Source organism: Parasteatoda tepidariorum, chromosome 3 (genome assembly GCF_982258835.1).
Source record: "Parasteatoda tepidariorum strain Cologne lab strain chromosome 3, Ptep-v5.0, whole genome shotgun sequence".
In the NCBI taxonomy this organism is placed as follows: Eukaryota; Metazoa; Arthropoda; class Arachnida; order Araneae; family Theridiidae; genus Parasteatoda; species Parasteatoda tepidariorum.
Genome location: NC_141757.1, coordinates 25,810,569 through 25,832,957, shown reverse-complemented (window position 1 = coordinate 25,832,957; position 22,389 = coordinate 25,810,569). Strand labels below are relative to the sequence as shown.

General features: G+C 29.9%; 2 long non-coding RNA genes across 2 annotated transcripts; one reads left to right on the top strand and one right to left on the bottom strand.

The window, feature by feature from the left end:
- Positions 1-317: 317 nt before the first annotated feature.
- On the bottom strand, positions 318-5,741 carry LOC107449391 (uncharacterized). Its single transcript, XR_011636131.2, has 3 exons — positions 5,212-5,741; positions 1,738-1,814; positions 318-1,079 (listed from the first exon to the last, which is right to left on the bottom strand). It is a non-coding gene; the product is annotated as an uncharacterized LOC107449391 (long non-coding RNA).
- Positions 5,742-8,361: 2,620 nt separating this feature from the next.
- On the top strand, positions 8,362-19,472 carry LOC139424982 (uncharacterized). Its single transcript, XR_011636132.2, has 3 exons — positions 8,362-8,599; positions 8,957-9,196; positions 19,161-19,472. It is a non-coding gene; the product is annotated as an uncharacterized LOC139424982 (long non-coding RNA).
- The last annotated feature ends 2,917 nt before the right edge of the window (positions 19,473-22,389 follow it).

Here is a 22,389-nt window from a genome sequence, read left to right as displayed (position 1 = left end):
GCGTTCAAGAAATGCTGCATCTAAGAAAATAAAAATTTTGGAGAGTGCTTTAGCCTCTGAGAAGAAAAGGGCAGCTAAATACAAGAAATGCTGTCAACGACTCCAAGATTCAAAGCATCTTACTCCAAGGAAAAGATAAGACGTTTGCTAAATGATCCTAAAGCTGTTAAACGCAGTCTCTTGTTTCATGAAGCACTAGTGAATCAATTGATTCATAATGCAAAATTAAGGAAAACTAACAGGGGAAAATTTGCATTCACAAAGTTTGTGACAGGTAAAATTTTAAAAAAATACAGATTAATTAAATTAACAAGAGATTTCACTTTTAGATAATCTTTCTTTATTCAATTAAGTCCTTTTATAATACACAGATTTTATCTTATAGGGCTTATTTAATTGTAAATTGTTATTAATAAATCTGTTCAGGAAAAATATCAGTTTATGAATATCGAGCATTATAACAATAATTTAACAATTGAAAATTAAAAAAAAAAACATTAAAAAAGTTTAAACAATATGAAACATACATTACAAATACACATTGTAATTATGTGTTATTAAATGTTACATTATAAAATGGGTAAAAAGAAACCCTACAAACAATACATTGAAACAAAAATTTAAAAAATCAGTGTAAGGAATATAAGGAGAACATTTTTGTGGATTAGAAACCAGTGCCTGGTTTATCATTAGGCCTGAGACTTAGGGCCCACACATGTCTGAGGGCTCCTTAAATATTACAAATAATCCATTTTTTTTGGTTTTTCCTTAACAATACTTTATGAGATTTATGACTTAACATAAATTGAAACAAATACAAGCTCAAATTAAATCACAATTCATAATTAAACATATAAACTTAGTTTAAATTACTGACAAGGAGGTCCCTTACTGTTCTTTGATCAGTCCTACTTAGAAAATTTATTTCAGAAATACAAAAATATTTTCAAATTTTTTTCTTTTTCAACATAAATTAAATAGATTTGAGCACCTGTTGTCTTGAACTTTTCTTCTTAATAAACAAAGAATTATCTTTCAAACTGAAGAAAACAGAATCTTTAACACACAAATCAAGTATTCTAAGAAAAAGAAGAAAGTCATTTAATAGTTTTATTTACAATACCAATTATATAATTATAATTTCAAAATTCTTACTCATGAAAAATAGATGTCGTTATGATCTTATTCATGATCCAAATATATACACAGTTATGCTAGATTACCAAGGCCGAATTTAAGTATAAGAACATAAAATACTGTTTTTTCATGAGGGAACCTATACCACAAAACACCCCCTTGTTTGCATCAGTGTTTTTTTTTTTCCACGCTGATTTAAATTTCTTTGGCAACAAGATTGTTTGTTTTAGATAAACAATTCTGATTTATTAAAATATAGATGGATAATATCTAAAAAATTCAATTTTGAATTTCAAAAAACAAAATTTGAGCAAAATCTGATTTTTAAAAAGTGGTACTTTTGAAATTTGATTTCTCAGGAACTATTCTATCAATTTTTTATATTTTACCATTTAATACTGAATCATTTCAGTCAAAAGGCTTTCTTATTAATCATGATTTAGGGTTTGGGCACAATAGACCCTGCTCTTTCGAGCTGCCCAACCTCTAAATCTATCTATCTAAATTGTTTTAAAAAAATAAGAGATGGAAAAAAAAAAAAAAAAACTTGGTTTCAACTATAGTTTAATTGGTAGTGATATATAAGAAATAAAATCTTACCAGTTTTGTGGAGAGGCTTCTGGATTCGAAGGTGTGGTATCCGTGGATGAGACAGGATTGCTGATTATTTGCTTCAGCTAAACATAAATATTTAATTATACATTTTAAAATGGAAACAGCATTAGAAAAAAATTAGCTTTGAAGAAAAAGTCTAGCTAGCTTGTTTTTTCATTTAATTTTCTTTTTAATAAAAGACCAGGGTTTAATCCAAGGAAGTTAAATATTTGACTATTACCACTATGCAACCCATTTTTGTGAGAATTAAAATTGCCGGGCAATTACTTTTATTAAGAACTTTTCCTGTTATTTTTACTTTTATTAAGAAAGGAGTTTTCCCCTACAACACAACATTAGATTCTAAAAAATAAGTTCAAAGAGTTGTGTACAATTTGCATCAAGATTAAGTGCAACATTTGAGTATTACTGTTAATTATGTAATATAAATGACTTTAAATCCATCTGAGTTAATATCATTGGATAAAATAATGAGTGCTCGCAATCGAGAATTGTGTAAAACAGGGAGAAACAAATTTTAAACCGCATGAACTAGGGAGCGAGTATGACATTTACTTATCTTCGAAAGGCAAAAATAAAACATTCCAAAACCTTCAGTGGAAATACTAAGTGTTAATAAACAAAACAGAGTTAGTAATTTGAGTGTACAACAAATATATTTTCATCTGAAATAAAAAATTATAACTGTTTATTATGTAAATATAATGAGTCTCATGCATTAAAATTTTGTCCATGTTTCAAAAGATTTTCCTGCATACGATAGAGTAGAGTTTGTTAAAAATAGACTCTTTTAAGTGCTTTTCTCCCAGATGTAAAGTGCAGAATGAAAAACTACTTTCTATGCAGAAAAGCCCATCACAAATTTCTAGCCATCTAAGAGAAAAGAAAGAATAAATTACAAGCCTCCTTTAATATAAGTGCTGAATCTTTCGTTCCAAGAGTAGACAACTAAAATTGTTGTGACAGTGTGTCAGTGAAACCTGTCATATTTCAAATGAATGTGCTAATATATTACAATTTAAGAGTGAAAAAAAATACATAAATCTCTCTTTAAATGATACTTCTAAAATGGTTAATTGGTGTGTGTAAAAGTGACGATTTCGTATGAAAATAAATCATTTTAAAGAGAAGTAGATATGCTCATGGTTAATAACATCACAGATTTTACTCCAAATAAATCTTTAAATATAAGCGTTTATTTTTCTAATTTTGCGGATGGCACTCTTATTATTCCAGAAAAAATAGATTATTGAGTGCAAATATATTTTATGAGTTATTAAAACAATAAAGAATTAAAACAAAAAAATTTGTGATTGCTTTTGGTCAGTAGTTGGGTATGTAGTGACCTGAAATTTCGATTCAATAAATGAAACAAAGGTTCACTGCCGTTAGATTCTCAACGAGGACAAATTATAGCAGTTATAGAATTTAAAAGAAATAACTAACAGTAAAGAAAATTTAATTTGTGAGGAACACTTCACAGATACTCCTTTTAGAACTAAGGAGGAAGGGATATATGTTGTTTTAATACCCCTAAAAGAAGATCCCTTATGTTTGGGAAATTTTAAAAAAGCATTATAATAATAGTAATTGAAATTAGTGATGTAACGAATAGTGATGGGGTCGCATAGCCGAATACCCGGCCAAATTTTAGGCCGAATACTTACTTTTTAAAAATTTCTCTTTTGATTGTAATTAAAGTAATTTTCAAATTTTAAATTAAAAATGAAATAAATATTAACAAAATAGCTTTTTTAACCTTTGTATATTTAAAAAAAATTTAACAACTTAATTTATTTTTTGTAATAATTTAAATATCTTGATGCCAATAACAAGGCAATATGGCTTTTATATATCTAAATAATTAATAATAGCATATTTTAGTTATAATTAAACTTGTAATTTATATGCTATTTTATTTAAGATAAGAACTCATTACTTACTACTGTTAAATGTATTCTTAACTTTCTTTTTTGTCAGAAAAATTATTAAAACTCAGAAAATTAAGAACTTTTTAAAAAGTTTCACTTTTGAAATTAAATAATTTTCAAAATTTAAATTAAAAATGAAATAAATATTAAAAAATTTTCTTTTTTAAACTTTCTATACTTTAAATTAAATTTAACAACTTGATGTATTTTTTGTAATATTTTAAATATTTTGATGCCAACAATAAGGCTTTTACAAATCTAAATAATTAATAATAGCATATACTTCAGTATTCGGCCGAATAACTTCAGTATTCGGCAAAAGAGCCGAATAGGCCGAATATTCGTTACATCCCTAATTGAAATGATAGGTAAAACCAAAACTGTTATACTTTGCATCTTCATATTTAGAGATTTTAAACTTAAAAAACAGAGTAAAGAAAAAGTTGAAGCAATGAAATAGCTGAGAATATTACAAAAGCAAATAATTTTTTTTTGGCAGAATTATATTTTAAAGATACTATTCTTGTTCATCGGAAAGGAAAGAAATACTCCTGATTTTTCTGTTCTCATTTCGGAATTGAAAAAATTTGCCAATGACTGGCTTGCTTCAACTAGAATTTTAAACTGATAAAATAAAATAAGTAAAATTCTGAAATCACAGAAATTTAAAAGATGATTCCCTCTAGAAATGAGCTTTTTCTATCATTTTTTTCAAAGAACATGATAAAAACTTTTTTATATTTTAATAAAATATGACTGCGAGTGGAGATTTTGTTACAAATTCAGATATTCAGAACACCATGAAATTGAAGGGGGAAGGGGTAAATTCTATTTTAAAAAATGAGATTTCTCCTGGACCAAATCTACGACTTTTTTTAAAAAAATTGTTAAAATCAAGGCAAATTTTGTTCAATTCCAAAATCCATTAGTTTCCAGGTGCACAGATACCCTAAATATATTAATAATATCCAATAAAATTTAAACAATTTAAAAATATTTTTTTTTAATAAAAAAATAATGTCTCATTTCTGATAATGATGACTGAACAATTTTTGACTTGCAGAATTGTTTTTAATTTTTATTCAATGTAATTCTACTTACTATGAAAATTTCACATAATTAGTATATGATTATGAGAACTCACAAGAGGGAACATTTTTCACATTCATCTATCATTAACAAAAAATTTTAAAAAGATGATCTTTTTACTATGTGAATAATCAGTTTAATAAAATATCATTATTTATGCCTTAAATGCAATATAATAAAGGACAATCTTGCGTGTTTTAAGCAATTTTAACTCAAAAGAGCAATTTCTAATTTTATTCAGTCTATGACTTTGTCAGTTTTATTTCATCTTTATTTATGAATATTTTTCATATATGACTTTTTATGAATTATAAATATGATATGATATCCCATGAATTATAAATAGTTTCAATTAAATATTTAAGGCATGTCTTAATTATAAGTAATTTCAAGGAGAATATTTTTATTGATCAGAAAGTTTAACTTAGATAATACTTACATCTTTAATTGCTTCTTCTAGGGATTGTAACTTTTGTCCGAGGTTATCGCACCAGAAGTTTCTTGCGACTGCTGCAGCATCATTTAACTGCATGGAAGTCTCAAGGTTGTTTAATCTGAGAGTCAACAATGATATTTCACTTCGGTTCCTATTTATGTTTCCAACTTGTTGACTGTAATTCGTATTCAGAGACTGCACTTTGTTCTTGACATCGCTGAGCTCCCGCTGAATTTTTTCTTGAGAACTTGCGATCTCATTTAGTTTCTCATTAGTCAATTTAGAACTAGATACTAATTCTAGGATATTTGACTCCTGTTGAAAAATATAAGAATTCAGAATTTTATACAACATAATTAAAAAAGTAATGGTGGACACAGCACAAATTCAGTACTTGATTTTTTAAGAGCTTATTAGATACATCGATTTTCTTTGTAATCACAATCATGATGATGATGATTATTATTATCGACGATCAGTTTTGGAGCTTTTTGCAATTTGCAGCTTATAGCTCGCTTATGTCCAAGGTAGCCGAGATAAGTGGATGATTATTCACGATCGCAACACTCGAATACGCCATCTGGGGAGAGACCGGTTTCATGCCATTAGCCCTTCTCCCTTCCCTCTCCTCCTCTTTAGGAATGTACTACGATATTTTCCCTTTTCCTAATATCTTTCATTTTTATTTCATAAAAATAATTTTTAAAATTTCCGTGATTCGCGATCGCAACGCTCGAGTACGCCGTCTAGCGGGAGCCTGTAAATATCGGACATTAATTTATCACGTTTTCATTTAGTTCCATCAAAGTCATTGACTGAATCAGACGCCAATTTTTAGCAGCAAATAAGAAACAAAATTTCCCTAAGGAACAGGCCGAAGAACTTGAAAAAAATCTCCAGAATATTAGTAAATCTTTCAGGAACAGAACACGCCAAACATTTGAAGAAAAATTCCTCAATAATTTTTAATTTCTATTATCAACAAACTTGCAACTGATGACTTCCGATTTCGGATACTGTTACAGATGTGTGTATTAAGGTAAAATGCATTTCTTCTGTCTTCAATTCATTACGAATTAAAGCGAAGTCAACATTGCTTTCGTCATTCCAGTGAATAAATATGAATTCAGAACATACAGAATTGTAATAGTTATAGCATATTCTTCTTCGTTATAGAATAGTATATATTTCTGTATCCATATAATTCGGAAAACAACAATAAAAAATTATCTAAGTTACTTGAAATAGTGCCATTTGTGCTGATTCTTAATTAATTTAAATCGTTTTCTTGGTAAGTTTTTTTTAATTTTGAAAGAATAAGTTCAACTAGAATTCAACTATTCTGTTTTTAGCTACATATTCAAATTCATATCAATTATAAAATTTTGCTGTGTAGTATGTTATCTAAAAGTAATGAAGGTATAAACTATGTATCTATTATTTGAGAATAAAGTTTTCAAACAAGGAACTTATCATTTTGGAATTCTGCGGGAATCATAAATCAGGTAAGTGCAATGATTTTTGCAATAAAAAATTTGCTTGTAAATATTTTTTTTTTCATTTGATGATGGTTCTCTACAGAATGGTTTTTTACGTCTGATTAAGAACTATAAGAATAATAAAAAAAGAAACAATATGAAGGTTTTTATTTCAATGTTAAGAATTCTTAAAATCGTTTTTTTTATCCTAAGAATTCTTTATTTTCCGTTTTTTAGTTTATAATTTTTTGATAAAAATTGTTCTCAAAATACTTTTGACAAATTAAATGGTATAACATTATGTGTTTATGTATACTTCTTGTATATTCCAATGTTTGAAATAATATGATTCAGAAAAGTATGGAATAAAAATTCGGTACTTACGTTTTAACGCCACCGCCGCTACAGATTTGGCGGTTTTTAAGTGCCGCCAATCTACACTTAAAATTTTTGCGACAATTCATAAAATAAAACACTTTATTTAAAATCAAAATAGTTAATCGGATTTCGGTGGAAAATGAGCCGATATAGAGTTTAGCATAGATTCAAAACAATCATATCGCCATATGAACTCTGATGAATAAGATTCCAAATGAAATAACATTTCCAAAACGTACGTTTACCAAGATAAAGTTTTATGTTGTGGGAATTGGTACATTTTCGTTTTTTCGGTAAAATATTTCCCTCCTGAAAAAATAGAATTGCATCTTGTTTTGTTTTTGGCAAATCCCAAAGACGAATATTCGTAGCACTAAAAATGGCGACAAAAAAGAATTGTTTTTTGTTTTTGTTTCGTCAGCATTCTTTATTTTACGTTTCTTAGTTTCTAAATAATGATTTTTATTGAAACTTGAAATTTTTTGATAAAAATTGTTGTCAAAAAACGTTGTTTACAAAATTAAATTTCATAAAATTATGAGGCTTATGTATACTTTTTGTTCATTTTAATTTTTGAACTAATATGATTCTTAAAACTAGAATGTAAAGTTTAAATGGTCCTTTCATATTATATCATTAAATTTAGTAATACTATTTCTCGGGCATTAGGTTTTAACTCTTATAAGAATATACATATTTTTTTCTGTTAATGCACAAATATTTTTCCGATGTGTTTTGGATGTTCCTTCTCTAATAAAAAGAGATACCATTTTGTTTTCGGTTGTACAAGAAAGAAGATCAAGCATTTTTCTTTTTTAAATTTAATAAGCCACATTAAAGAAGGAACGTTGCAATGCTACACGCTACATTAACGACGTCTCCAGAGTAACTGAATGACGGTTCATATAGAAATCGCAGGTATGCGTCTCACACAACAACGCCCCCTATAGTTCGTTGCGATCGCGAATACTTTTCGCTAGAACTATGTTCAATATAGTTTTCAGTTCCATATAGTTTTTCAACTTAAAAGATTTTAATCTACATGAAAATCAAGAGAGAAACTAACGTACTTCCTTCCTCTATGACTTTCCACACGCTAATGGGGAAAGCGTGCAAAGTGTTGCCATAGGTAGAGAGTTCTGCTCTACGCCACCTGCAGCCCATTTCAATCGCCAATAGTAAGCGGATAGATTTTAGGTAATGCATAAGATATTGTAGCTTGCGTTTGTCCGAAGTGTCCATAAGGTATAAAAACGACAAGGCCCCAAGTCCTAGCTGTATTTTAAGGGTGGTGAGCTGTTGATCAAAGAGAGGGCATACTAGAATAGTGTGATCAATATCGGAGATGGAACCACAGTTGTATTTGTTGTCTGGAACGAGTCCAAAACGGAATAACTTTGCTTTCACTAGGGGTTAAAAAAAATTCCTCGTAGGAGGACTGCTGGGTTACTATTTCCGACTGACTTTTACACCTAAACTTGAAAAAACGTATCTAACACGATTTTCACACGAATCCAGGAGGAAAAGTTAGGAAGGTTGTTAAAATTTATGTTAGGTATATTTTATAATAAGAAATATTAAAAGATAATGGTTGCATTTTTCAGAACAGCTGTATTGAGGAAAATTTGTGATTAAAGTTAGGAGTATTTTTATTTTAGATCTACAATTCGTCTACATCTATCTAAATTTCATAATAACTACCGTATGAAATGTACTCCTTACATTCTAAATTGATAGATGAGATTTATATATCAGTTAACTTATAAAAAAATCAGTTAACTCTGTAAATGAGTAATAAAATATTAGGATTTTTTTGTCACTATGAGAAATTTATCTCGTTTGGCATTGTAACTTTTTTATAGTATTGTTATTGTTACTTTTGTTTTCTCTAGTGGTTCATGATTCATATATAAGACTGAATGGAAGCATGTCTGTGTCGCGCATACAGTTTGCTGATTGTGGAGAAGATAAACTTGGTGAAACAATAGCTAGAGAACTGTCTATTTAGATGGCTTATTTAACTTTCTATATAGATGTCTTTAAAATGGTTTTCTTTTTATTGTTTTTTCCAAGTTCAGTATAACAACTAAAGTTTATTTACAAACCAAACTAGTTGTTAAATACTTTATAGGGTAAGTCATTTATTAAGATTTTCAAGTACTTATAAAATTAAGGCTTTCTAAGAAACTTATTACTACATTGGCTATATTATGTATTTCTTACGACTATTAATTTTGCCTTACTAACATCAATAAAAGTTAAGTGTCTTTTTGACATACTCCCGAAACTAATAAGTTCCCATCTTTGGGTAAAGCAATGCAATTTATTACAGCTTTATCAAAATATTTATAGTTTAATTTGAAACTCAAAAATATTAAAGTTTTCTGTGATATAATCGGCTTTTCTTCTAGAAATTTTAGAATAATAATTATAATATCAATTATTTTAATTTGACCATTACATGGACATTTTCAAAAGCATTTGGAGTTTTCATTATTCTTCTTTTGTTAGTTGTGTGAATAGTAATCCAAAGTACATTTTTATAACTATACAAAATTTAATCTGCAGTTTGGGAGTAATGCTAAGGTTTTTGTTTCTAATTTATAAAAAGTTTAGTTTTGTTTTTAAAATACATGATTTAATGATTAAGTCATTGGTAATAATTCAAGTTCCTTAATTTTCGTAATGCGCATTCATATATTTTGTTTCTTTGGTTCATTTCAATTAATGCTGGTATACAATTCTGTTAAAATCGATTGAATAGTAACTTACAATTCTATTAGAAATTATAGTAAAATGTAGTCTTTATTCAAATAAAGTTATTGTAGAGTAAAAGTACAGTTGCTTAAAAGTAAAATTAATTTTGTATCTAAAAAGAAAAAAGCACACATAATGTATCAAACAAAAGCACAATCTTTTGTCTGATGTTAAAGTTTTGTATTATTTTCACAGAGTGCCTATTAACACCTCTCATATACTTTTTTAATATGGTACTATTTTTTGTTGTGCGTAATGAGCTTAGTTACTGGATATAAGTTCTAAAAATAATGTTTTCCTTGTGTAAAAGCTTGTTATTGTAACATCTATAAGAACTGAAGTTAGTAAACACATTCGCACTAAAGATTTTACAAAGCTGCTAACTCTACTGAATTTTCTTGTAGATTACTGGATTTTGCCACTTTCTCCTGATTTACTGGTTTAATTAAAATTCTCCTGGTTTTTGTACATCTTAGAAAATTCCGTAAAGTTTCCTAAAAAAAAAAAAAAATCCCGATTGAAATAGTATTTTTGTACGCATTGCTTGTGCTGGGATATTTAACTAAGTATTACCAATGCATAATGAAGCGAACCTCATTTTCAAAAATCAGGTCTTCAGATATTTCGCTTTAAATAAATTTAAAAAAATCTCTTAAATATCTTTGACGAATTAAATGCCTGTTAATATTCAAATATTTAATAAACATAACACATAAAATTTCAAGTATGTTTAATATCAATCTTAACTGAAAAATATTGCAGTTTTTATATTTTGATGACTAGAAAAATCTCTAAAATTCCTCTTGTGTAAAATATTTAGTACATTCTGCAACAATTATCATGAAATTTATATTAGTTTGTAAAATCTACTAAATTTCTTCCTATCCATGTTGGCAGCTATGATTTCACAATTTTTCAGAGTAGAGTTTCGTAATTTAAAATATAGTTATTGAGGCTATTAAAATATAGTTATTATTACTTATGTTATGTTATGTATATGAAACTTTTTTTCCTATGTTGGAAATTTATTAAAGTAGAAAATTTATGCAATGAAATTCTGTAAACCACATTACTTTTTACAGGTCTAGGCAATAAAAATTGCAGTTAAAAATTTCTGTATTAAAGCAAGAGCAATTAACTTTTGTCATCAATTGGCCAATTTAGTTCAGAACGATATTTCGATAAATGTATTTCCTTAAATATCTTGGTATTTTTAAGTAGTTACAATTTCAATGGCTAAGCAAACTAAAGTTGAGAAATTTATTTTGTTAGATTAGTTCTTATGCTCTCGAAAATTTCAATTTTTTTTTTCTGTCAATGCTTAGGTACTTATTTATGCGTCTTTAAGTATTTGAATCCAAAAATTATATTAAGCATTTTATAGCTTGTCTGTCTCGGACTAATATTATTACCATGTTCAATACGTAAGTTTAAAGATATGTCCAATGTTCTTTATGGCACAAAATTCTATAAAATTCAAATACACGCGTTGAAAAATGTTTTTTTTAAATTTTTTTTTAATTTTTAGTATACTGTTTTAATAAACTTTAAAAAAAATTACTTTTAAGCCTGTAAGTGTTATTTTAGAGTTGTGAACGCCTAATTAAAATTATTTATAGGTTTTACTTTTTTTACGGTACATTCCAATTAAATTATTTCTTCGCATGTAAAATAATAGATGTCTAATTTCCTAAAGAAACTTAGAAATAAATTAAATATTTGAAGTATTTTGTATGCACTTTTGCTTTATATTATTAAAAGTAATTTTATGATGTTCTAAAATAAATTTAGGAAATATTTACAAGTTCAGACCACATGTACATAAAGCTGATTTCTTTAACCATTTGAGTGTAATAGACAAAGCAATAAAATATAAACGGGGTTCAGTAAATACTGTTCTTAATTTATTTTATAATTTTAGAATTGTATTAAAAAATAAAGTAAAAACAGTATCTACATTAGACGTCTCAGATTAATTTTCAAACAAGGAAGAAAATAAGCTTTTCGAAATCTTACGAATCATCATTGAGGAAAGAATGATTAAATTTAAACCTGATATGTTTCAAACATTTGCCTTTCACCTCCCGGTTTTCTTTATCACTCAATCAGGTTCTGTTGTTTTAAAATTTCGTATTCAAGATTTTTCAAGCTTTTATAACGTTTTTGCGTTAAGTTTCGTTGAACTTTACTTAGCATTTCTTACTTAACATTTACTTTACATGTATGTGTTTTCATATCATTTTGAGCATCCTATAAAAGATATATTAAAAACTGTGGTTATGGAGTTTCCAATATATGAGCCTATCAAAATCTATGATTGCATATATCTAAAAACTTTAGCTCAAAAAATTAAGTAAGAATACAAAGATTTTGTTAAATATTCTTTCTAAAACCATTGAAACAAATTGATTTTCTAAAACTACTGCGTTTTCACCTTTTCTCAGGTGCGTTTAGAAGATTCGCCTCCACCATTATGTATGTTTGTAATTATTAGATTTAAGATATCAATAAAGACTAAAAAAATAAAATGCTTAATTATGGATTGCATTTTTCTATCATTCAATAAAATTATATACAAAAGTTTTCATTCATAACTTATGTCGGAAAAGTTTTGAGAAAATAAGATGTTTTATCTTTAACATTTATTATTTAACAATGCAATTTTTCGACATAGAATGTCCTTAAAAGCTAAAAGAATAAAAATTTTGCTTAATCTTCCACTTAATATTGTTACTCAGTTGACGCAATCTGGTCTAACAAAACGAAATTTTTAAAAGTCATTTGATAATAAATAAAATGGTTTTCAACACCACCATCTGCTGTAATTAAAAAAAAATCGTACGCTAAATTTCAAATTAATTAGTAGTAAAAAATACGTAAATACGTACCATGGTCTACCCTAAATCTTGTAGTTACCTTTATTAAGCAGTATCAAACCGCAACTATAATAACTTTTATCCTAACCCAAGCTAAGTAATCTTTGAGCCGTCTCAATCTACCTATTTTTCAAAGGATGTTATCAATGAAATAATCTGGTCACGCGGCATCGTTCGCCAAGCGCTCTTTAGTGTGGAGGTAGCGAGTTCGAAGCTCGCTATAACCCTGGATTCATTTTTCGTGTTGTCTTTCATTAAATTGTACGATCCGTAGTTCTACTTGACAAAGGCTTACACTGTTGTGAAATAGAAAAACAAATTATTCAGAATTGAAATTTTATATAGTTGGAATTTCTGTACGCATTCTAAATATTGCAAAAAAAAAGTTTTTTTTTTTTTCAAAAATGAATTTTGCTTTATCATTTTTTTGAAATTCTTTTTAAGCGTTCATAGCAGTAGCAATAGAAAGAAAATAGTTTCCAAGTCACTTTACTCTGAATGTATCGTGGAGCACTTGCGTTGTTTTCTTAATTGCACGGCAGTATAAACCTAAATTGAGCAGAAAAACCTGGTTATGTATGCTTACCAAAAATAAAAAAAAAGTTAATTAAATAATGCTTTCAGAAAAGACGATTTTTTTTCTTCTTAAAAATTGAGCTGTCCCGTAGCGGACTAATTGTTAAGGTAAAGAATATACCCAGAGAAATAAGGCTAGCTTTCTTAGACGTAATGTAAATCATTTCCTTACCATGTCACTCATACTGTAAGTTGTTTTTCTGGTTTAGCATACCGAACCTAGCAGTTCCCGGCTTTAAGTTACGTATTCTAAGAGTTGAACTCTTCTCTTTCTATATTCTTTAATTAAGGTACAGTTCCCAGTGGATCATCGAAGTAAAGCGTCAGTGAGCGAGTGGGTAACTAATTTGAACAGTCAACTAAGGGATTGTGAGTGTGTAGTATCGGTCCAGCCGGTTGTCAGGACGTTGCCTACAGCCCATTGTGCATATCTAGTGTGATGTAAATAAAGTACTACTGCTACTAATAATTCGTCCCGCAGTGGACTGATCGTTAAGATACGGTTCCCTGCAGATCACCGAAGTCAAGTATCACTGGCTACGGTCAGTGTGCGGGTGAATGACCACTTGGATCAGCCTGCGTAGGGACCGAAGGTGTGCGGTATTGGTCCTCGTTAAACTGTTCTACCGTAAAGTGCTCAACTTCGCGTGCAGGTCGTCGGGCTACCGAAGCGGGGGGGGGGCACCCCTTCTGCAGAGGATCAAAATTGTGATGGCATGTCTTCGGATCATCCTCAGGGATGTTTCCCAGACCGCCGCCAATAGCCCATTGTGCAACTCTAGTGCGACGTAAATGAACAACAATAGCTACTAATCATTCAGTTAAAACCGAGTTTTTGAAACAGTTAAAATTTTTGAAAGATCGCGGATCTAAAATTTTTTGATTTTAAATGATGCTATGAAGTAATATTTGAAAATAACTATTTAACCCCTCTATGTTGCAGTTTCATTTCAATAAAGATTGTGTATTTCATTCAATTGTAAGTTCTAAAATTTTTCAGTGACCTGGACATACGAACTTGTGACCTTCTTGAATGATTCTTAATATAAGATGCGAGGAATCTTTTTTCGAGTGCTCCTTTGTACTTTCCAAACTGAAGTAAGAGAAAGTAAAAAAGTTTTGAGTGAAGATATAGAGGAAGTCACAAAATAATCTATCATTACTCTGGATGTGACTTTAGACCCTTCTCAAAAGTGTGCTTTATTCTAATATTTGGTAACACAGCGGAGTGCGCCTAAGACACCTGTAGATCACCGAAGTCAATTTGGCTGCTGGCAGTGAGTGAGTGGGAGAGAATTCTAATTACTAGCTTGCGAAGGGACAGAGGGGTTGCGTGATCGGTCCTCGTTTAACTGTTCTATCGCAAGAGGCTCCACAAGTCATCGGGCTATTTAAGGGGAGGAGTTATTCCTTCTTCAGAGGATCAAAAATTTGATATCATGTCTCTAGATAATGATGATGTTTTCAGACCATCTCCAGTGTGCAGTTCCCGTTTGACATAAATAAAGCGCTATTTTTTATTTGACTAGAAATTAAAAGCTGTAGAGGTCGAGATGGAGTCATCAGTAAATTAGTGGGACTCAAAACCGCTACCTTTATGTTGGTGGGTGTGTTTGGCGGATTTCCCTCATCCCCAGAAGCCATACAAGTATTTAATGAAAATATCGGTACTATTACTTTTTATGTTGCAGGCCTGCATTATATGCTATTGGTAGTGGGCTTAGGAAACACTCTTGCCAAAATTTAATGTATTTTTGAAGTTGTTTTGTGGTGTTGAGATTATTTTAGGTATATATGAGGTATATGTGGGGTTGGTATGGAAACAACCATATTAATTATACCTCATAAAATTTATAATTGAGAAAAGAGAGGTTTTTTGGTAGATATAAATTTAACACGTTACTAGCCTGATGTTAATAATGAGTGGAAAGTCTTTTGTTAAGCGAAACGAAATGTTTTAATAAAGCTTTTTTGTTTTACTTGAAATTTTGTTTCACGTTTTGAAACGTTATATTTGGTATTAAATATTGCAAATGTTGCTGCGGAAAGCTTGGAATTAAAACTTTTGGTGTTTCTTGGATTACATGTTCATGTCATTCATCTGAAAACTGAGCATTTCTAAAAACAAATGAATCAACAAATACAAGACAGACCCCGTTAAAGTTGTTCGAATTATTGTAATATTTCAACACAGCACTACTTGTATTTTGGATGACAAGCGAGCATCTATGAATTTGAAGCAAGGTGATAATGTCCTCCTTATTTCAGGATTACCAAGAAACAGGTTAGCCACTGTGACTCTCTACTCTTTGGGGGCTATACGGTCAAAATGACCAGTCTCTTAGACCACCAGTCGTGCTCTAAGGAGCTCATAGAAGATATAGTTGTTCAAACCAAAAATAATGGTGCAACAGACTTATGGTTTAGCATTGAAGCAAAAGACAAATCTTGTACTGTACCAAAGACCCCACCGGTAAGCCTTAAAGTACTCAATTGCTTCTGTACTGACCAAAAGAATTAAAAGCATAATATTTCAAAGAAGAAGGGAGCTCCTTATACAATGCGGGAACTTAGAAACTGCAAAACACATATTAAAACTAAACACAATCCTGAAGGTTCGAGTATCAGCTAAATACCTTCTAGAATATATTACCACCGAATTCATCCTCCAAAACTTTCCGGTCGAAACCTCGGTTTCGGACGTTAGACGGGAGTTCAATTCAGAAAACAAAGTACAGGCTCTTGAAATTCGTCGGTTCTTAAAAAAGGGAAACCGTCAACTGCAATCTTATTTATCATCTTAGGTACAGTTAATCCAGAGGAAATCCTTCTTTGGTACCAAAACTATGAAACAAAAAATTATCAAAACAAAAATTAACTTTATGCAAGAACTGTTGGGGTTTCGGCCATCCCGACAAATACTGTAAATCCCAGACCAGATGCCACAACTGTGGAGGCCTTTGCTCCGAACATTAGGGCCCATGCAATAGGGACACGTGTTGCAGAAATTGTTGTTGTTAATTTACGTTGCACTAGAGCTGCACAATGGGCTGAGAAACATCCCGGAGGATGATCCGAAGACATGCCATCACACCTCTGCGGAGGGGATGGCACCCCCGCTTCGGTAGCCCGACGACCTGCGCGCGAAGTCGAGCACTTTACGGTAGAACAGTTTAACGAGGACCAATACCGCACACCCTCGGTCCCTACGCAGACTGATCCAAGTGGTCACCCACCCGCACACTGACCGTAGCCAGTGATGCTTGACTTCGGTGATCTGCTGGGAACCATGTCTTAACAAGCAGTCCACTGCGAGACGCAGAAATTGTAATGGCAGTCGTAATCCAGAGGTCGTAATCAGCAGTATCGCCCAGCATTTTTTAAATTTTGAAAAAAGTCTACTAAAGTCTTTTGAATTAAGTCTACTCATCATGTTCCATTGTCCGAAACTGGAAAAATAGACTTTTTTTTTTAAAAAAAACAACAACCTTAAATGCAGAAATAATTCAGTCTATGGCAGGAGAATACATTACCCGCGTTGAGTTAAAATCGGAACTTAACAAATTCGCGGGATTCATGCAACAACTAGTCAAGAGTACCTGCGCAAAACAATTTTTTATACTGGCTTATACTGGTTTGAGAATTTAACTGCCGCTATAAATAATATCCTTATCCCAGCGATAACAAACATCTAACGAAGCACCATCTCTTATTGAAGATCGATCATGAAGCAATGATCTCTTATCGTTGATGGATAGTTACGCTTTTAATCATCATTGATGAATGTCAGATTTTGTACATTTGTTAATAAGAAAATAAATCTGTGTGTGTTTGTCACCTCTCATATTCAAAGACCAACAGACTTGCGTGTGCATGCATTTTTAGATGAGCTTCAGATATTGTTGAAAATTTCCAAAATATAAACTGTCGCAAATTTTGTTTCATGAAATATCTAAAGTCTATGTTTATTAACCAAAACAGAACTTACATTATTCAATATTTTAAATAGGCATACATTTATCTTAAAATAAATTTCTTGTGTTTTACAACTTATTACACTTTATAATATAATACTGTTAATATTCTATAATATATACACATCATAACTAAATTTGATCTGAATTATAAGTATTAGATTTAGGGTTGACATGACTTCTAAACCTATCAAACACTATTGTAATATAGTTTAAAGTGAAAAATGCTAAATAATTAAGAAAAGGGTAAAACTATGATAAGAAAATATAAACTTATTTTTGCTACAGACACTGCTTTTGTTTTAATTATTCAAAAAAAAAATTTAAAAAGTTTATTATTATTTTTTATTGAATTCATATAATATATCTGTACAGTTTATAATTTATATATATAATTTTAGAAGTACAATTAATTGTATGGTTTCAAATGATAAGCTAAGAATTAAACTTAAAATATGTAAAAAATGTAGTTAGATACTAACATTTAAAAGGTATTTAATTGTTAAATCAAACACTCATTAAACTGAAATTTAAAAAAGCAAATTGCGTTTTTAAATTTAAATGTTATTAAGCCTTCCTAACTTTACCTCTTTTGTTTGCTTTCTAAAACAAGCCAGATAACAAAAATTATTTTTTCATAAATCCTTTTTTTTCCAATTGATAGAAAAGTTAAAAAACAAATTCATTTAATTTAAAGTTGATATTATATATTTTTATATGATTGTTGTTATCTGAAAAAAAATTTGGGCTAACAATTGCTTAAACGAAAAAAAAATATATTGCTACTTTTTGCTATGTCTCTTTAATTAAACTAATTTAATATATTAATCTTGATTAATGCACTATTTATTTCATCTAATCTATTCAATAGAATTTATCTAAGATTAGAATTGTGTTTGATACCAACTAACTTCTATTCTGCTTATTGTGTTTTTTTAAACTCCCATCCCAAATTTTCATCTATTTTTTTTAAATTGATAGTATTCTGAAGTCTTGAAAATTTTAAGTTAATTGTTATAAATTTGTTGAAAATTGGTGTAAGTTAGTTGAAAATTGTTATAAGTTTTGTTTCTTATAATCTATTAAAGTTCAGAAAAAGACATAATAAGAAAAGTAGCTTTTATCCAGCATTGCTGCAGTGAAAGCAAGTCGTTGTTTTTGTTGTCATCAGCTAGTAGGCCAGGGGTGCGATGGTTCTTGTTTTCCAGTGGTGCCATGTATGCCCAAGAATTCGACTTCTACCGCACCCGCTTATAGGACGGACCCATTCATTTATCCACAGATCGTAATTTTGACCTGAACCAGAGATCGAACAATCTTCAACTCAGTACCCCCTAGTTTGTTATGGGAAAGGGAGGACTTTGTGACCCAACAAATTTAACGTGCACCAGTTTCCATTTACTACACAGGGAGTCTTTGGCTGACTGTATTAGTGAAAACAAGTGTGATAATATTAAATAAATTACCTAAAATTTGGAAAAATACCAAATTGTAAACTTACCATTTTTAACGTGAGCAACTTGATGTAAATATAATTTTTGATGTGAGAGCATAATTAGACTTGAATTTTAAAAAAATTAAGTAGTGAATAATCAAAGTCTAAAGTGTATTGTTTTTCCACAAAAAAAAATTTACATCCCTCTACTTATGCACCCTAGGAAACATAACTTTCTTAATTTAAAATATACAAAAAACCTCCTAGTCAGACAACTAGTGCTATGCTAATAAATAACCCCGAAATGCTGTAAGAAATAATAGGTCATATCTTTTTCTGATGTTAACATTTTGTTAATTTAAAAACCATTTCTGAATTAAATGGATTTTCAAAAAGTAAAATTAAATGATCTAACTGAGTTTAACTTGTAGAATTGAATTATTGAAAACTATTGACACATGCAGTTTTCTTCTTTTAGGTTTAATACATAGGGAAGTGAATATGTTTGAACCACAGATTCGCCAGATCAATGCAGGAATTTCTGAAGTTGCCCAAGATTTACAGTCTCGAATGAGGCTTCAAGACTATTTATCTATATCTCAGCACAGATGACAGTGGCTTTAAAAATATATATTAGAATACTATATTGAATTACTAAATCAAAAATTGACTGTAAAACTTCAGTCACTGTTAATACAAACGAGTTGTATTAAGATTTTTGCTACTCAATTAAAAATTAAATTGACTGTAAAACTACCGTTACTGTTAATACAAATGAGTTGTATTAAGATTTTTGCTACTCAATTAAAATGTATATTTAGATTCTGAGTCTTATAGTTTCACATTATCTTTTACTTCTGATCAATTCAACGTTTTATTTTCGAAACATTAGTGAAACAATTTTCTTGAAAATACATTTTATCTAATATCACATAAATCTCTGAAAACTAAGAATTTCGATAAGGAGTTATAAAACTTAAAGTGGAATTTCGATAAGGAGTTATAAAACTTAAAGTGGAATTTCGATAAGGAGTTATAAAACGTAAAGTGGAATTTCGATAAGGAGTTATATAACTTAAAGTGGAAGTCGAAAATAGCATTTTGGAATAAAGAGGTGGATGTTTAGAGATTTGTGAGACCATTGAAAAAAAGCTAAGGTCTATCGAATTCTTAGTTTTAAATTTAAAAATGCTATAATTTTTGAAACTGATAGTAGAGTTCTAAGAGAATATTTTTTTTAAAAAAACAATGTGCATGCCGAAGATAATTAAAAAATTTTGAAAATCCAATATTTTATTTTATAGCCGTCGTTGAACAGCCGACCCAATTTTTGGGCTTACGACTACTAATGTTCATTGTCATAGCCTTGTAATTTTGAACCAATTCAGAAGACATGGAAACTCCTGGATTAGTACCCCCAGGGGTATCGATTTGTTATGGGAACATGGAGAACTTTGCAACTCGACAGATTTAGCGTGCACCAGTCACCATATACTACACAAGGAGTTTTCGGCCTTCGAACACATGAACTCTTGGACATGGGCCCAGCGCCCTACCGAGCAGGCCATACCGGCCTTGAAGATCTAATATTAATTTGCTTTCTTAGTTTTTTTCCTAATATGTTAGTATTTGCTTTAAATGTAGTTCGATTTTTTATTAAATTATTTTGAATGAGCGCCTTTCCATTTTTGTAGCATTCAAGAGTTTTTTTCTTTTGTCTTAATTATATTTAAATTTTGAAGAGTTTTCAGATATCGCAACATTTGTGCTAGAGACGTGTCTGATATATTTATGATCAATCTATTTTTGATAACATTTAAAAAATTATAATCAAATAAAACTGAAACTTGCATGCTTAATGAGTTTTGAATGAATTGGAAGCATTAATTTTGATATCAGTTTTAACATCAACACGATGTTTGGCAAAATCACTTAAAGGTCATTATTTTGAAATTTCTTAAGTGATGCACTAATAATAGCTAAATATCTTCTTTCGGCAACTTCATATTCAAGTCAGTCATGTACCTGCATAGGAATAATATTCCAATTCCGATTTAGTAGTTGTTTTAGGAAGGAAAAAGTGGTGTCCCGAAAATATTTTAAGTGTATGGAGTTGAGCATTGGATATATTATTTCTCGTTCATTACTTTTCTATAGAACAATAAGATAAAACACAACTAATAAAATCCCACTACAAATGTAAGTTTACTACTATAACAGGTGTTTTATTATTCTTGACAAAACATTTTCGGTCATAAAATTTTTTATACCAAAAACATTTTTTATAAGGTTGTGGAAAATGAAACTAAATGATGAATCAAATTTTTTTTTCATTAAAAAACGAATATAAAGTTTCTTGAAAGTTAGTTTTCAAATAAATTATCGTTATAGTTTATTTTTAACTATTGTTTTATTTATGTATTGGGAATTAAAAGAACTGTCGAATTTTAAACTTTACCTTTATGAGCATTAAGAAGTTTGGGTTTCTAAAACCATGGTGCGTAGCGTTTTTAAAAAGTATTTAAAGGTGCTTATTTTCACTGGGTATTTTTAAAAAGTGCTTAATTTTCCCTTTTCCAACATGAGATTTTTTTTCTTTACCATGTCGAGTTTTGCCACGTAACGCAAAAGCATGCTTTTCACACTGTTCTATTCAACGTTTTTACAATTCATTCAACCACAATCCATTTCGGCGTACCGTCGGTCCATAGCGTATGAAAGCGCCAATAATTTTATATGTTTGATGAAATGCTTGCGAGTCCGCATGTGCATCTACTGAGTTGGGTTCGGTGATATTATTGCACTCTCATGTGCAACTGCTACATTTTGCAAGATATTCTCTATTCCAGGCTTCATTTTCCACTCTCTGATATCGAAACGAAAAATCTCTTGATCATTTTATAATGGCTAATATAATCAAGAGATGAGTTCTTTGTCAGAAACTAGTTATTTTATCATGATCATATAAAGTCTTTGAAAATTCTTTTGCATTTTGTTAAAGTATATAGTGCTTAAAATATTTTTTGAGTTCTTAAAAGGAACTTATTTTTTGTTGAATGATTTGGCTCCGCACCCTAAGAAACAATCAAATTTAGAAAACTGAAAACTATATCTTGAATATACAGGGTTATTTATAAGATAGATCTAATATAACTAATATTTGCTTCCCGAAATATGAATTGGATATGTAGAGTCCACATACTAAGGAAAAGAAGGTACGAATTTGTTTTTATCATGGCTTTGGGGTTGACACAGTCGTTGAATATGTCGTTCACTGTCAGTTGCGAGTAAGAAAGCTGCTCTGAAGCATGAGGTTTCTTGCGTTCTTTAGTTTGCAAGAAGTGTCCAATTCACCTTTAACGTAATGTGACTTTTTCTTATTGGTCTATATTACGGAAGCTGCTTATATTTCAGCAATCGAGAAAATATGTATTAAACTTTAATTTAAATTCAATCATCGTGACAAAATTTGAAAGAGTTAGCGAATTTAAGTACTTGGGTTCAGTTCTCACTGAAAACAATGATATTATGCCAGAGATTAAGCAAAGACTAAATGCTGGAAATCGCAGTTATTTTTCACTTAAGAGATTGCTAACATCAAAAGTAATAACGAGGAAAACAAAGCTTCAGGTTTATAAAACTATAATCAGACCAGCCGTTATCTATGAATCAGAGACATGGACTACAACCCAGAAACAAGAAAAAAT